The following is an 18,124-nucleotide window of genomic DNA, read 5'->3' on the forward strand; positions in this document are numbered from 1 at the left end:
GGGGGTGGGTGGGAGAAGCTGCTGGGCCTTATGTCTCCCAGGGGAGGGGGCTGTTTTGCAGAGCCCCCTGTTCTGTTCTCCTTCCTTATCCCTGAACGCGAGTTCTCACCATTGGAGAAACCAATCCTGGGGACACACATCAGCAGTAAAGCACACGATTTTCATTTTCAATTTGAATTGTTTTGTGTAAAAACACAAAGGCTTTGGGCAGGTTGCAAAATAGTAACCTAAAGTCTCAGAGCTAGGGTTTTCCCCCACCCAAATGGTGAACATTTATGGTGAAAACCTCCAATTTCCTCTTACAGTAAACATGAAAATTACGATTTCACTCAGAGCTTGCATCTTTTTCCAATCTTAATGGCAAGAATCTGCATACACTTGCTTGTGGAAATGTCATAAATTGGCCTCAGATCAATTCCTCAAAGAGTACACAGCAAAGTGCCACTTTCAAATTTTTTCGCCCTGGTGAAGTAAGATTTTTCCTCCTCTCGGGGATGTTTGCCTTTCCCCATTCAGGGCCAACGGCTGAGGGACATGCAGGGACAGAGTCCTGTAAAATGAAAACCACCGCGTTGCATCTTGTCTTCCAGAATGAGCAAAGGAGATGAACATTTTGAGTACAATGTTGATTTGATTTTGCCATCTTTAAAAAAAAAAAAATTACATGAGCATTTGGTCAATGGATGTGGAATGAATCCTGTACCCGTTAGAAACTTGATCTAAATTAATAAACAAATGTTTTTCTTGTCACTTGTGCCATATGTTGATCCCAGTTTCATGGGCAGCAAGAGGCAGCTTGTAATGTTTCTTCGAGGAGGGAGTGTGCAGATGCAGGAGTAGATGTGGGCTAAAACGTGTTCCCTGCTTTCTTTGTGTTTTAGGAAGCTTGATTTCAATTGTTTATTTCATCTGACGTGAACCATTTTTATTTAACTTCGTAGATCTGGTAGATCTATGCTAAGTGGAAAACATTCTGTGAACAGCTTTCATCAGCAATTAAGCCCCCAGCCCTCCCCAAACGGCAAACAGTGATGCTTTTATTCGTTTGGAAAAGTCCAAAGTGGTATAATGCATCTTGCCTGCGAGGACTCGCTCCCTGCCGTAGAACGAATGAGCCTCTGCTTTAATGAAATTAAAGATGTTGTGGATGATCACCAAACAGAGACACATTCAAGTAGCAGTCTGGTTTCCAGAAACAAAGGCCTGTGAGTCATATTTTATTCCACATGAAAATAAATCGACGGGCGACAAGATGAGAAACAGTTCATATGACAGTGTGAAACGTTTCACCTTGACTTTTTCCCTCCCAAGTTGAGGTTGTTGTCTTGAAGACCTCAAAGGTGTGTGGTCCAGAGAAGTGGAGATCTTGGGGCTTGTTTGCATTCACTCTGGAATTGAGTTCGCGTGAAACAGAATTGAGCGTCCCCCTTGTTTTGCTTGTGTCTGCCCTAGGTAGAGGAGGATGCTGCCTCTCTTGATGCCCAGATTTTAATGTTCTCTTTTGTTTGCAGGGTAAGAAGTGACCTTCTGAGGTGACTATAACTGAAGATTGCTCTACAGAAGCCAGAAAAAAGGTAAATACAAATATGATTAGTAGATGTATATCTAGGGTGCTATCTCTCACCTCCTAGGCATTTTAACTCCCTTGTTTTCTCATCTGTATTTGTCAAATAATACATGTACCTATTTGTGTAAATACCACCTGGAGCCCATTTGGGGCGGTCTTCAAAGGAAAGATTACCAGGAAGGAAGTGGTCCACAGGTTTACATCTCCCCCACTCCGCCCTCCCCCCCAGTATTACTTTATTGATTGTGGAAGCAGAACTTATCTTTGGCTGGTTGACATGGTGGGTTTGCTATTAGACAGGAATATTCACATCAGAGAAGTGGTGATTCATAAAAATTAACTTGCTGCAAACAAGAGTAGCGCATGTCAGTGTTCTGTGCTGAAGTGGTGTCATCCAGTTGATGTTCATCTGGCGGCTTTGTAATCACCTTCTTTCAGAAATTAATAGTCAGACACCATAGCAACACACCACATTGATGTCACTGCTGAGCGGCGTGGGGCATAGCCCTGTAATGTCAGCGCTAGGCTGCCTTGTTCTCTTGACCTTGCTTGAAAATCAAATGAGTACTTGATTTTAAAATTAGAACTTTTCAGAGAGACTAGTGCAGCTTGATGAATGAAAGCCAAATTTAATTTTCTCAAAATCACTTTTTGGGGAGGGGGTTGTAAAGCTGTTTGGTTGAAATGGTTATAGATGAGAGATGTATTACTTGATTTCAAAAGTATCTCCCTGATCAGGGCAAAGATCATCTTATGCAAGATAATCTTGCAAATGATTTGAACGTCTGATATTTCTCAACTAGTGGCGTATTCATTTCATTTTTGGATTTGGGCCTTTAATAGTTGTATTTGATTTAGTAAATGTGTATCTGTTTAAAAACAGGTTATTTTTTGTCATGGTTGAATAAAGCTGTTGCTCTGGACTTACCAAATTAAAGTTTATGAATTTATAAGATACAGACTGCTTATACTCATTAGTTAAACAAGAGTTTTTATGAAACTTTCGTAACATGTAGATTGTTTGATCACATTTGTTTTTAATTTCTTCCAAGCTTTTAGGGTTCTAGGTTGTACCAGAAAGGGGTCCAGATTTGATTTTATACTTGTATTCTGGCACATTTGATTTGGACCAAAAAAAAAAAATCATTTCACCACCTATGTTGTTTAACATAAGCCTTTGCAGTGCATCACCTAACTGTCCTCAAAATAGGACCGAAGTCCCCTTCAAATGTCTGGCATGGGAGGGATGTGCCGCAGCAGCCATTGCAACTGAGCAACAGCAAGACTCAGCGAAGCACTTGGATGTGCTGAGACTCAGTTTCCCAATCTTAAAAATGAAAGGATTATTCTATATCAAGGGTCTGCCGCCTGTTCTTTGCTTTGTGGACTGTTGCCTCTGTGTCACAGCTGCCTGTTGGGGTGTACTTGGCAGTCTCCCGGCCTCTGTGATCTCAGAGTGATCTCAGTGCAGGAGGCTCCTCCTGCAAAGTTGTGCCAGGTGTTTAATTCATCTCCTGCTGTTAGCAAAGGTTTCCAGTGAAGCTAAAGCTTGGGATTAAACCTAGCTGGAAAAGTAGATGAAAAGATGATAAAATAAAATCACCTTGAGAGTTTCCCTGTTGCTATGCCTCCAAATTATAGCTTCATTGATAAGATTTCATTGTTTTCTTTGGAATCACCTGTACGTGTGTTGTTTTTATTCTGATCTGATATCTTTATAACGTCCATGCTTATACCCAATGATCTAAAAATGGAGATGTGGTTTTTCCACCCAATTTCTATGACATTGTTCAAAGTTACAAATATCATGGGTTAAGGAGAAATTTGGCGGTGGGGAGGGGTAGCTGGGGGGAGAACAGCTCCTAGGAAGTTGCTAGCATGAACTGGGAGAGAGAGTCCATGTTAAAAAGTATTTTATAATCACTAAACAACAGCGTAATCAGTTATATCATTCAATATCCTGTCTATAGGACCTCCCCCTTATAGAATCACTTATCATAAAAATTTTGTTTTCCTGATGCCTCCATTCTTGTCACAAAGAAAGCTGACTAATGAATCCATGTAGTTTTTTCTTTGTCTTGCCATCTAGGTAGCTCAGAGTAAGAGGTTTTGCTCAATCTTTAGTCTTTCTCAATTTCAGCTTCTTTATCGTCTTTGTTTTTGTTCTTGCTACGTAAGCTTCATTTTTTCTATCCCCAATGAACATTTTATTAATGTGTTTTTCTTCTGTAATATCTGTTCCATCCATGGTCTGACTCTAATTTCAATCTTTAGAAATAAGTTAGGGTTTATGGGCTCGAAAGAGTAATAAATTACATATGATATTATATTAATTTATTTACTTGAGAGGTAGGCAGACAAAGAGAGACAGACAGAGCCCCCATCCGCTGGTATACTCCTCAAATGCCCACGATGGCCAGGGCAGGGCCAGACAAAAGCTCAGATCTAGGAATACAATCCGGATCTTCTATGTAAGTGGCAGGGACCAAATTACTTGAGCCATCACCACCTCCCAGGGGAACATTAACAGGACACTAGAATTAGGAGCATAGCTGAGCATCGAACCCAGGCATTCTCACGTGGGATGCAAGAGTCTTAACCAGCATCTCATCCCCTAGGCCGAATGTTCTCCTATGTATTTCACCTTCAAAGAAGCTCAGAGGTCTTGCAAAAACTGTTTATTACATAAATGTTAGATATAAAGAAAACTGGTTTGCAAGAAATGTAAAATAATGTCTGAATGTCTAAAATGAGTGTGGTGGTCAGTGTTTCCTAAACAGAGAGAAGGTCTTGCTACCTAGTGATAGACTAAAACCCAGCGCCATCTCTCACCCTCCAGGAAGGATGTGGATTTCAGATTCTAGGAGCTTCTCAGTAAACAGCATGCCTGAAATTTGAAATCTGGGAATCATTAGCAGTCAGTGTTGATGCAAATAAATATGCCTACATAGGCACTCTGGGAACAACTGGTTGTGTGCATAAACGTGGCCAGGCAAATTCAGAAAACCAGATGAAGCCATTTTTTAAATTTAGATCCAAAGGTCTGAAGAATCATAAATAACAGTCATCATCCTTGGTAGTGATACCACAATTTTCTTCCAAGTAGATCTGAGTGCTTTACAAAATGGGTCTGGTTGCTGGCATTCCTGCGAGGTAGCTGGCAATTATTACAATCCCGGCTTTACAGACTGGGAAAGTGGACCTGTAAATGGTGAGCAACTTACCCAAGGTCGTCTGCAAGGTCAAGACAGACACTGAAAAGAGATCTTGCTCTGGTCACAATTACACTGATGTCACTATCGTGGCTGCCTTGGTTCCGTGACTTAATAAAGGTTTATGCGGCATTTTCTCCCTGTCCTCTCACCATCGACAATTCAGCCACATGTATTTTACTTAAAATCCAAAACCAACTTGTAAAATTCATCTTTTTGTGTGCAATTCTGGATGGTATGGAGAGTTGAAGATCATCACTGGAGCCCACATAGATTAGTTAAATGGCTGTCTTTAAATGTAAGGGATCTTTGAACTTCACATTTTATTTGTTGTTTTGTTGGATTGCCCTGATAACCTCATTCCTACACACATGCATACATACAAATGTGCATACCTACACATTTACACTAATTCTTATTGCAGGGCATGATTGATGGTTCTGGCCTAAGGGCTAATATCATAGTATCACATAAGGATCACATAAGGATCCTCATAGATCTGTATTCTGGAGAAGACAGACATGAATGATGGTGATGATGATGACAGTTAGGAAGGGCAACTATGAGGATACTTCAGATAATTTGTGGAAAAGTGGAATGATGGAATATTTTGGTCCAAAAAGTTTTTGAAACTCATGCCAGATTTTTTCATTAGTATACATCTCTGTGAACTTGTGTATTGACTGCTATGAAAAAGTATGGGCACCAGTCCCAGCTGTTCTACCTCTGATCCAGCTCCCTGCTAATGTGCCTGGGAAAGCAGCAGAAGATGGCCCAAGTCCTTGGGCCCCCTGCATTCACCTGGGAGACCTGGAAGAATCTCCTGATTCTTGGCTTGGGCCTGACCCAGCCCTGACCATTGTGGACATTTAAAGATAGCCAGCAGATGGAAGATCTCTCTATCTTGCTGCTTCTGCCTCTCCTTCTCTGTAACTCTGTCTTTCAAATAAATAAATCTTAAAAAAAAAAAAAAAAAAAAAAAAGGGCTGGCGCCGCGGCTCACTTGGCTAATCTTCCGCCTGTGGCGACAGCACCCCGGGTTCTAGTCCCGGTTGGGGTGCCGGATTCTGTCCAGGTTGCTCCTCTTCCAGTCCAGCTCTCTGCTGTGGCCCAGGAGGGAAGTGGAGGATGGCCCAAGTGCTTGGGCTCTGCACCCGCATGGGAGACCAGGAAGAAGCACCTGGCTCCTGGCTCCTGGCTTCAGATCAGTGCAGTGCGCCAGCCGTAGTGGCCATTTGGGGGGTGAACCACCAGAAGGAAGACCTTTCTCTCTCTCTCTCTCTCTCATTCTCTAACTCTGCCTGTCAAAAAAAAAAAAAAAAAAGGAAAAAGAAAAGGTATGCTGTAACAGGGAGACTCAAGCGTCAGGGACTATGTATGTTAGCATCGTGTGGAAGCTCTGTGAGAATGTCTTCATTTTCTTGTAACATTCATGCCGGTCAAGTGCATGCTGATTTTGTGTGAATAGCTTTATTACCATTATAATTCATGGTCCTGCAGTTGTGGCGTAGTGGGTGCCATCTGTGACACTGGCATCCCATGTGTGTGCTGGCTCGTGAACTGGCTGCTCCACTTCCAATCCAGCTCCCTGCTAATGTGCCTGGGAAAGCAGCAGAAGATGGCCCAATTGTGAGCCTCTGCCACCCATGTGTGGGATCCTGATGAAACTCCTGTTTGGCCTGGCCCAGTGCTAGCCATTGTAGCCATCTGGGGAGTGAACCAGCGAATGAAAGATCTTTCTTTCTCTCTCTGTCTTTCTCTCTCTCCATCCCTCACTGTTATTCTCATTTTCAAAATAAATAAATAAATCTTTAAAAAATTATAATTCACACATAATACAATTCACTCATTTAAAGTGTACTTAGTCTAGGTTTTAGCATGTTAACAGACTTTGCAACCTTCTAGCCTAGTTTTAAGGCATTACCCAAGAAAGACACATAGTGTCTAATAGCAGCCTGCATTCTCCCACCACCCTGCCCCTGACAACAGCCACTTCTAGTTTTTGTCCATATAGATTTACTGACTCTAGACATTGCACATCAGTGGAATCATACAGTGTGTGATCTCTGCGACTGGCTCCTAGCACATCAAAGTTCATCCAAGGCATTTAAAATCTTAAACTCTAAAAACTCCATTTGTGTAAGTTCTTTAAAAAATTTTTTATTTGAAAGGCAGAATGACACAGAGTGAGAGAAACACACACACACACACACACACACACACATCTTCCATCCACTGTACACTCTCCAAATTGCCGTAACTTCGGGGAATGGGCCAGGCCAAAGCCAAGAGTCCAGAACTCCATCCAGATCTCCCACGTGGGTGGCAGGGGCCCAAGTACTTGGGCCATCTTCTGCTGCTTTTGCAAGTACACTAGTAGGGAGCTGGACCAGAGGTGGTCCAGCAGCCAGAACTTGATCTTGTACTCTAATATGGGATTGCTGGTGCTGCAAGCAATGGCTTTACCTGCTATGCCACACCATTGACCCCACATTCTTATTCATATAAGTCCAAGAGAATGGTGGGCAGTAATATTCTTTCAAGGGATAGATTGCAGAGCAACTATGTATTTCCACATAACTGATGTGGCCTCTCAACAGTTAACCTTTAGAATTTAGATGTTTGCATTTTAAGATTACTGTTTTTAAACATTGTTAGCCATAATGCTAAACTAAGTTATTCTGTAAACAAGAGCTGTCTCTCTTGAATGTTAGTTTCAAAGAAAAAAATTGTTTAAATATTGATTTGCAGAGAAATATGCTCAATAGAGTTCGTTTTCAAGCAGAATTCACTTGTTGAAATGTACATGAAGGCATACTTAGTAGGGAAGACAGCGTGTGCAGCACGTATCAAGTAGCCATATTTTGCACAGGGAACAATCAAAACCACAAAACCAAATAACAAATGGTTTTATTCTGCTCTTTTGAAAACGACGTTTCTGCTGTTCTCTCTGCCGAGGGTACACGTATCCCAGCTGCTGACCTTGTGTGTCTTGGAAGAGGTCCTCACGTTAGGTGGCAACTTAGCAACTTCATGGAGAAGTCGGGAGTAGGAAGTATTGCTTTTCTTTGGCAATTCAAAAGCCTCAGGAAGAAATTTGAAGCTTAACTGTACAAAAACAAAACCCCATAAAGTGTAGCACATCCATGTTAACCTTGTCAACATAATTCCTCAGTATCTGGTGACGCCCAGGACCTTCAAGGGGCAAAAAGTATATTGTTGATAGAATGCTTGTTTTACAAATTTATTTTAAAAGTTGATGCTTGTAGTGGCAACTTTTGCCCAGGGCTAGGTTTGATGTGAAGTTTGTGGTGGCATTTAAAAAAATACTGGTAAGTGAGACTTTGTAAGTATAAGAGTATTGCAAAAAATGAGTGGAAAATGGAATTAAAAGATAAGTTTGCGTGCAAAACAATTTCAAAATCTATGCATATAAGGGGTCTCAACAATGTCTTGGAAATTCATATTATAAAAAAACTGCATTGATTTCAAAAATGTTTGCATCAAAGTAAACTTACCTTTAAATTTCATCTTCCACAAACTTTTTGAAGTACCCTTGTATCAAATGAAGGTCGGATACTTCAGTTAACTTTTTTCTCTGTCATTGACCTTGTCTACTGTAACTTCTGTGGCCTTTGCATAAAGGAGAATGGGGATCAAATGAAAAATCTGAATTATTTCTGTTCCCTTCAAATCTACTCTTTTTGAAGTTTGAAAATCATACCTATTTCTCCTTGACTTTTGTATATTAACTTGTGTGTAATATATAATTGAAGGTAATTACATGTTTTTTTAATTACCTGACAGTGTGATAAGTTACTTAAAACTACCTTGTTTTATAAAAAAAAAAAAAAAAGAAATATGACGGGTTATTGGATGGGCCATGATGGCTGCGTTCCATGATTGGATAGTACTCTGGGTGCTCACCTCTCCTCTAGCCTTCCTGTCTTCTTTGAAAGAATCTTGGAGCTATCTGCAGAAGGAAGAGGAAGTGTCCTGAAACCCATTCATTACAAATGGCATCCCTTAAGAGTATGTTTAAATCAGTGATTTTCAAAGTGATCATTGGGACCCATTAGTGAGTGTGGGAATCCATTTTGTGGGTTGTGCCTAAGAATATTTTTAAATGAAATAAGTATACAATAGAGTAAAGCCAAAAAAAAAAAAATCAGTCTATCACATGTAATAAGGATTTTATTTATATATAATGAAACTATAATGTATGGATACTATCTTTACCATGTAAATAATCCTTGCTGCCAGGTAGACTTATTCATTCATTTGTTCACTTATGGCAACTTTATTAGAAGTGTGCTGTGTGCCAGGCATTGTGGTAGGCCAGTATGCAGGCCACTAGCCACATGTGTCTGCTGAGCACTTGAAATACAGTTAGCCCAAACTTAAATGAGCTGTAAGTGTAAAATCCACAAAGTATTTTGAAGCCTTTGTCTAGAAAAAGAATGTGACATATTTGAATAATTTTCTTCATTAATTAAAGGCTGATCATTTTGGACACATTGGTTAAATAAAATAAATTATTAAGATTATTTCCAGGGGCAGGCATCTAGTCGGACTGGTAAGATGCCCGCATCCTTTAGTGGACTGCCTGGGTTCTGTTCCTGGCAGTTACAGCTTCCTGCCAACATAGACCTGGGAGACGGCAGTAGTGGCTCAAGTATCTGGGACCCTGCCACCCATGTGGGAGACCTCAATTGAGTTTCCAGCTTCTAGCTTCAGGCCAACCCAATCCTAGCCATAGTGGGCATTTGGGGAGTGAACCAGTACATGGGAGCTCTGTCTCTCTTCCTCTCAAATAAAAAAAGCATAACTTTTTTTTTCTACTTTTGATTTTTACTTTTTTAAACATTGTCACAGTTACATATGTGACAGGCATTATATTTCTTATTTTAAAATGTTCATTTTCATCATCCGTGAAAGGCAGAGAGACTGACTGATTGATTGATTTTCCGTACTGGATCACTCCTCAGATGCCTGCAGTGGCCAGGACTGAGCTAGGCTAAAGCCAGGAGCTCAGAACTCCATCCGAGTCTCTCAAGTGCGTGGCAGGGACCCAAGCACTTGAGCCATCGTCTGCTGGGACTTACACCCACACTATAGTAAGGGATGTGGGCTTCCCACACTGCAGCTTAACCTGCTATGCTACAACCCCCCCCCCCCCCCCCCCAGGCATTGTAGTTCTAGATACTGGTAACCTACCCTGCTACACAGACAGAGTAACCTAGTGGGCTTAGAGGACAGGGACAGGCGGGAAATGTACTAGAAATATACATGGTTACAGGTACTGTGGGAGAAAATGCAGGAGGACCGGGAAGGTCAGGATGAGCAGGAAAGAGGTTGCAGCTGTAGGCAGGGTGATCTGCATGAATCTGCCTGTGGAGCAGATGCCGTTTGAACGGAGGCTTGTCTTGTTCTGGAAAGAGCAGGTCCGCCAGGATGGCCAAAGCAGAGTTAGTTACCAGGAAAGAAAGAAGTGGGAGACAGGACCAGTCTGAGCACGAGGCCAAGTTCCATTGTATTCTCAGTGAGAAGGCGGAGGGCTCATTTGATAGAGGGAAAAATCTGACTCGTGCTTTAAGTGGATCACTCTGGAAGCAACTTTTTGTGAAAATAGGATGTAGATGATTGAGGACATAGACAGGGAGGCCGGTTAGGAGGCCCCCTGGGATAATCCCAGTGAGAGGTCGTGACGACCAGGATCAAGGTGGCCATGGAGGCCAGGAAGGATTTCCTGGTGGAGTAGATGAGCAGTGTGAAAGAGTGCGCATCAAGGTTGACACCCAGAGTTTTGCCCCGGATGACAGGGTATTATCGACAGGGTTCACTGATGGTTGTTGTAGACAGAAAGATGGGGTTCAAAGCTAAGGTCTTTTGGTCCAATGAGCTGCTAGAAGGATGGGGTTACCAGTGACTGAATGGGGAAACCCGTGGCTGGAGCAGTTTGGGAATGGGAGAGGCAATGGGGAGACCGAGAACATGGCTGTAAACTTGGGAGGTGTGAGCTGTTTGTTATTCACCCAGATTGAGTCGTCGAATGAGCACTTGGTGTTCTGGAAGTATACTAGTGCGTGCTATAAGTGGAGGATTTGTAAGCATCTAAGGAAAACGTAAAGGCGTGAAACTGGTTGAGCTCCCCAAAGGAGGAATGGGACGGTCAAGACGAGATGGGCCCTGGGGTCTGGATTCTGAAGCCACTACCATTAAAAGGCTGTACAGCGAGAGAGTTGTCAGCTGCGTCAGACGCTGCTACATGTTCCAAAAAAATGATATTATGAGAGCTGACTGTTGGGTTTGCAACATGGAAGTTGGAGTTGACCTTAACAAGAATAAAAAATGCTGGACTCTCACTTAAAAAAAAATACAGATTTCATTCAACTCGCTGTCTGCTTGCTGCAACTGGGTGGCTCACATTGTCTTCCCAGGAGCAGGACCTGTTCGACATTCTTGTTAGTTGAGATCACCACAGTTGGCCCTGTCCCTGGCTCTCTCGCTTCTGTGACATCTGGGGCATACCTAGCCTGTGATCAGGGCAAAACATAGGAATCCTGTGCCTTTGGTCCCTCTTGACCCATTTTCTAACCTGCTGGTTTGGAGATTCGGAGTTTCGAAGGTAGAGGGGACGGGGAGATATATTCCATTTTTAACTAAGACTATGGTGATTTTAATCATCTAAGGCACCTCACAGCTTGGTGTGGTTAACAGAGTCTCTAGATCAGTAAAGTACTAGTTTGAGTCTGAGCCACATGCTGGTCTCTCACCTTTACCTTGTACTAATATAGGTAGTCTTTGATGGGTTCCTCTGTCTTTCAAGTTAACTAAGAGCATCAAAGATTCTACCTAATTCAAGTATTCTGAAACACAGTTGAATTATTTTCAAGGTTTGTAGACTGGTCTCAACTCTTCAGGCGTCTAGGAAATAGTAGGTAAATGACCAAAAAAAAAAGCATGCATTGTCTCTGTTTGCCTCCTAAATACTGTTAAGATGCTGTTGGGCGAGGGAAGAACATTCCTTCATTGTGAATGATAATAAATGATGCTACCTATTTTTTCATTATGTAATGCCATTAAAAGAAATTCAGGAAACAAAAATATAGGCAGAAATTGTAGGAAGGAAAATTTTATCACAGCTTCACCCAAACAGTTAGATATTTTATCTGCATCTTACCCATTTTTAAATAGAGAATCATTTATTCAAGGACACTTCAAAAAGGTCATGGTAAATAGAATTAAAAGTTTGCGCAAAACTTTTTAAATCTGTGTATGCTAAGGGGTCTTTCAAAAGTTCACGGAAAATAAGTTTTATTTAAAAATGTGTGGAATCATTTCTTTAATCCTTAACGTATAAGTATTTTCCCACGTTACTTATATCTAAATCATGTCTGTAGGCTACCATGGTGATGACATTATTGTGTTGTCTGTTCTCACTGTGAGACCTGGATCTGCAAGGTTCGTCCAGTTGCTCGAGATGGTCAGTATGTTTCGGTTGGGTGTCTTGAGATAACACAATCTCTTACAATAGTTTTAGAGCAGTGTTGTGATTTTTATATTTCTGCCTAGCTTCTTCTACTTTTAAGTGGTATTATTAATTTGAGGCACATAAAATTATTCCTTGGCACCACATCCTATGTTTCTGGGATAACAAGAGAGACAATTACATCAACATTTCTGGATGCTAAAGTTTCTTACCTGAATTCTCGCTTGATATTTTCCCACTTTCCCAACTTGATTTGCAGCATACAAGGTAGGAATTTTACATCCTGTCAAGAGGGAGCCATTCATGCTGTCAGTATTTTGTTGTCCTAAATTTTCATCCTTCTGTTGCCTCAGAGAAATCCATTAATTTAGTTCGTTTGTACCTCCAAAATTTTCTTTGGTTGAGTTTCATTGAATTTACCTTGAAACATTCAAAAGTACTTAAACTTCTGAATTATAAAATTTAAGTTCTCTTGTTTGCTGTACCTCCTTAATGGTCATTAATTGATGAAGCATCAGTATTTATTGAGTTCCTGTGATGTTCATCATGTTTAAAATTGAATCGTGTACCTGGGAGAAAACCACCCTTGCCTTGGAGGTGGTTACCCCATCTAGTTCTGACATCTTCACGTGGCCATGCAGTGAAGTGTCCTTAGGTTTATAATGTCAGCGAGCACTCGGAACATAGGGCGTCTCCAGTCCATTCCTTGTCATTTGCTGGAGGGGACTCTAAGATGCAGACAGGGAAATGACATCCTCTTGGGCACCATTTCATTATTTTGGGAGTCAGTTCCTGGTTTGTTCTGCTACACCCTTTCCTTCCTTTGATGATGTAATGCCAAAAATAAGTGGAAATACTCAATTTTGATGATTCGAATTCTAGACTTAAACCGAAGTGCTTTTTTTAAAAATGTGGATAGCTCTATTTTTGGGATTCCATTTCCAACATTCTCTCTGACTCCAAGCCATGTCAAGGGGTAGGCAGGTGTGTCACAATATTAAGTCTGAGAAGAATCACCCAAAAATATTCATCTCAGAAAGTGCCCAGTTCTTTTCTTCCTTCTCCCCTCTACTCCCCTTTCCTCTCTGACTCTCCTCCCGCTAAGGTCTGATTTTTTTTGTTAAACAAGGCAATTTGATGACAATGTGCGCAGAGTTAGAATTCTCCTGCTGGGTTAACAAGCGTTGACCATCTTTGGAAGAGCTGAGTTTTGTGCGGTATGAGAATGTAGGTGTCTCCCTCACCCTCACGTGATCTCCCAAGTGACATGTGTTTGGCCAAGGGCTGGGGAAATGTATAGGGATCAGAATGTGTGTGGCTTGTTGTTTTTGAGGTGCACACTAGTTGATTCAGCTGCTTACGCTTCAGAATCTTGTGCCGTCTGGTTCTGGAATGGGGTTGACATTCATTCTTTATAAGATACCAACATAGAATTATCATCCAAAAGGGTCATAATTATATATTATTTCATCAGCTAAATTCTCATTATAATATTCTATTCTATGTATTTTTATACAAAGAATAGGAAGTTCTTATGAACCTCATTTTTTTTCTTATTAGAAATGTAAGTTCAGCTTATTATTGGGATTTTTAAAATATTTATTTATTTGAAAGGCAAAGTTACAGAGAGGCAGAGGCAGAGAGGGGAGAGAGAGGTCTTCCATCCGCTGGTCCACTCCCCAAATGGCTGAAGTGGCTGGAGCTGGACTGATCCGAAACCAGGAGCCAGGAGCTTCTTCCGAGTCTCCCACACAGGTGCAGGGCACCAAGGATTTGGGCCGTCTTCTGCTTTCCCAGGCCACAGCAGAGAGCTGGATGGGAAGCGGAGTAGATGGGACTCAAACGGACACACATATGGGATGCTGGTGCTTCAGGCAGCTGCTTTATCCACAGCGCCACAGGGCCAACTGGCACCAGGGAATTTGAAATTAGAAAAAGAGAAGAGGCCGGCGGCATGGTGCACTAGGTTAATTCTCCGCCTGCAGCACTGGCATCCCATATGGGTGGTGATTCTGGTTCCTGTTGCTCCTCTTCCAGTCCAGTTCTCTGCTGTGGCCTGGGGTAGCAGTAGAAGATGGCCCAAGTCCTTGGGCCCCTGCACCCACATGGGAAACCTGGAAGAAGTTCCCGGCTCCTGGCTTCAGATCGGCGCAGTGCACCAGCCGTAGTGGCCATTTGGGGGGTGAACTAACGGAAGGAAGACCTTTCTCTCTTTCTCTCTCTCTCACTGTCTGTAACTCTACCTTTCAAATAAATAAATAAAATCTTTAAAAAAAAAAAAAAGAAATTAGGAAAAGAGGCCAAATAGAAGAGTAACAATGATCCAGAATCCTGACCTCAATAATGTGCATTTCTCCTTCTGTGTTTCTTTTCATGGAGTAGACATACACTAACAAAAACTACAGTCGTATGTTGTACAGACTTGTGTATCATTTTTAAAAATGTAATATTTTCACTGAGCATTTTCCTGTGTCATGGAACATTCTTAGAAAATTTTAAGGGGCCATCGCTGTGGTGTAGTGGGCTAAGCCTCTGCTTATAGCTCCAGTATCCCATGAGGATGCCAGTTTGTGTCCCGGCTTCTCCTCTTCCAATCCAGCTCTCTTCTATAGCCTGGGAAAGCAGTAGAAGATATGGCCCCTGCACCCACAAGGAGGACCTGGGAGAGGCTCCTGGCTCCTACTTTGGATTAGCTCAGCTGCGGCACTTGCAGCCATTTGGGGAGTAAACCAGTGGATGGAAGACCTTTCTGTCTGTCCCTCCCTCTCTCTGTCTGTATTTCTACTTTTTGAAGGGCTGCATTCTACGTCATCCCTTTGGATGTAATAATATATAATGAACTTTCCTTCCTATTGTGTCTGGTTTTTCTCAGCTATGTTGTAGTGGGCATATCTGTGCAAAAGTGTTTCTATTAATTTCCTTTTCTTTAGTCTGTGGGGGAAAGTTACAGAATTCTTATGTATTCTCCATATGTGTTGTCATCTTTTCAAAATGTACCAGTTTACACCTCTACCACGTACTGGAGGAGAGGGTTTATTTCATTGCCACTTTGCCAACAGTGGGTTTCAACATTTTTTGTTCTCATTTAAATAACAGAAGAAAAAACTGTATGTACATGTTTTCTTGTTTAATTCTTTGCTTGCAAATGAGGTCTAGACATTTTGTTTGTTTCTTTTGGCCATTTGTATCTCTTCGTTCATCATTTTTAGAGCAGCTCCAGGCTCCAAGGGGTGGGGATTTGGGGGAAGGCAGCTGAGAGCATAGGAAAGGCTCCTGCCGTTGGGAGACAAGGATTCATAGACTTTGAAGCTTTGAAACTGTTACCTCCAGCGGATGGGAGATCTCCCCTTACCTCACTCTCTCTTTCTCTCTCTGTTCCTCCCTCCCTCTCTCTTTGTCTCCCTCTCTCTCTCTCCTTCTCTTTGTATTTCTGCCTTTCAAATACATAAATAAACCTTGTTTTAAAAAAAACCACCAGTTCTTTTATTACCCCAAATTATTCAGTGCTTCTTCGTTCCGGACTCTTATTTCAGGCTCCGAGGATACATCAGCGAATGGAAAATATGGCCTAATAGAGTGGCTGAAGCTCAGGGCTTGAGAGGGGGACCCACACTGGCCAATCTGAAGAAAAAGCTTAGCACAGCGAGACCATGGCTGCCCTTCCTATTAGTTCTGTTCCTGCTCTGCTGTTTGCATCAGAAACCCTATCTGTAGGTCCCCAGCCCGTGAATTTTCTCCCCCTGTCTCTTTTTGCCCCTCACCAAGCTGGCTGGCAGCCTCCGGCCCTGTTTTTCCACACACCTGCAAAGGAACCTGGCAGAGGCAGCCCGGAGACCCTGGGCACAGACCTGTGGTCTAGGGGCCTCTTGGAGGAGGATGCGCTGCAGAGAGCTGGGAGCGCCCCGGGATCAGAGTCCCTCTGTCTTGGTGGCTGATGCCCACCCATCTCTGAAGGGGTTTAAAAGGAAGGACAGTGTAAAAGGAAAATGCACTTCCTCTCCGTTTCTCAGCCCTGCTGAGGTTTCCAGTCCTGAGCGCTGGCGGGCCAAGAGTTAGAGTTGGGATACAGGGGTAGGGATTAGGGGTCAGGGCCACAGTCTCCCCTCGCCAGGACCAAGCTCTGTTTTGTTTCTGGTTCTGCCCATTACTGGGTGTACCGCTAGGAAACCATACTGCTGTCTGTCTGCTTGTCTGCCTCCCGTAACCACCTTTTCAACACGGGGCCAAGTTGTAATTGAAAAGTAAATATTCCACATATTCCAGAAGCCAACCTGACGGAACTGTGGGTTCTGGTTCTCTGGCACCGTGGAGCAGCCTGGGTGTGGGGGAGGCCTCAGCTGAGTTTGGATGCCTGTTCTCTGGCACAGTTCAGTTGTCCCCATCTGTGAAATGGGGAGATTGAAAGGACCTGTCTGATGGATACGCTGGGAAGCTTATCCGAGGGGACTTCAGCATGATTGCAAAAGAGGGTTTATTTTGGTGCAGAAAGATCTTGAAATCCATGCATGGCTTTTTCATGGGATGCCTTTTCTGTGAACTCTGTACGGATCTCCAATCTAAAAGACAGTGTCGGTTAGGAGCTCATGTGTTTTGGGTTCGGGGGCCTGGCCCTGCTGCATTTTAGCTCTGCGATCTCAAGGAAGTAACCGGATTCTCCAAAATGCTTTCTTCCCTGTTATCTGAAACATCAGGACTCAGCTGGCACCTGAAGTAGCGCGGGATGAACCGGGTTTTCCAAGTCCGTTGTGCTCAGAGTCCTGCTCCACGCGCAGCAAAAGTTCAGTAAACACCAGCTCAGGAATGTCAATTATTTCTATGATTAGCACAGTGCGTGGAACATCATAAGTTCTCAAGGAGGTTAATAATTTTAAGTATTAATTAAAAATAAAATGAAATGTATTTTAAATGTCCTTTTTTTATTAGGGAGAACCTCACTGAAATAGAAATGAGGCAGATATCTGGATACCTTCCCCCAGCCCCAAATACTTTTTTTTTTTTTTTTTTAATTTGAAAGCCTACGTAGAAAAATAATTTGAAAAAGCACCGAGCTCCTAGGGAGCAGTTTCTGACTGTGGAAGGGCGGCATGCTGTGTCCGAAGACCTCTCTCCTGCCATCAGAGGGTGAGGGAGCCAACTGGCTCTTCACCATGTGGATTCGCCTCCTAGCTCTGTCGCAGCTTAGATTTGAGGGATCAAATCCTAAAAGGCCGGGCCATTGGCCCTGGATGCTCCTGAGTTCAGATGCAGAGATCTGGGGCTCGTGAACTTTTCAAAACCTGAACCGTGTGCCAGAAAAAGTGTGACCAGGTTTTCCAGGGCTGTTGTGTGGTGGTCCTGGTCCCTGACATGATCCTGTTGTGTAACACACACACTGAGATGAAAGATCGCTGGGCTTGTCACTCGACATGGGCAACGTGAGTAGGAAGTTATGGGGCACTCACTGTGTCCAAGGCCACGTGTGTGTGCTCTGCAGGGCAGGGGGCATGACTGTGTCTCAATCTGGGAGCATGTGAAGAAGGGTCTTTCCCAGTATACAGGTGTATTTTGAGTAAGCAAGGGATTGACTGGTTGGGGGACAACTGGTGAGAATGACCTTAATCCTGCTGTTTTGCAAAAGTACTTGTGTGGGAGCCAGCACAGTGATGCACAGGGTTAAAGCCCCAGCCTGCAGTGCCGAGTCCTGGCTGCCCCTCTTCCAGTCCAGCTCTCTGCTAATGGCCTGGGAAGGCAGTGGAGGATGGCCCAAGTACATGGGCCCCTGCACCTGCTTGGGAGACCCAGAGGAAGCTCCTGGCTCCTGGCTTCAGATAAGCTCAGCTCTGGCTGTTGCAGTCATTTGGGGAGTGAACCAGT

General features: G+C 42.9%; 1 protein-coding gene across 15 annotated transcripts in view; it reads left to right on the plus strand.

Annotated features, from left to right (window-relative positions):
- FOXP1 (forkhead box P1) overlaps positions 1-18,124 on the plus strand; it is a 465,689-nt gene that overhangs the window by 115,677 nt on the left and 331,888 nt on the right. For all 15 annotated transcript variants that reach the window (XM_070050577.2, XM_051852212.3, XM_089305428.1 and 12 more), the window contains one exon: positions 1,512-1,574. The gene's annotated coding sequence lies outside the window, so the exon portion shown is untranslated. The remainder of the gene's footprint in view (positions 1-1,511; positions 1,575-18,124) is intronic.

This window comes from Oryctolagus cuniculus, chromosome 10 (genome assembly GCF_051225735.1).
Source record: "Oryctolagus cuniculus isolate XC-2025 breed Fujian yellow rabbit chromosome 10, ASM5122573v1, whole genome shotgun sequence".
NCBI classification, from domain to species: domain Eukaryota; kingdom Metazoa; phylum Chordata; class Mammalia; order Lagomorpha; family Leporidae; genus Oryctolagus; species Oryctolagus cuniculus.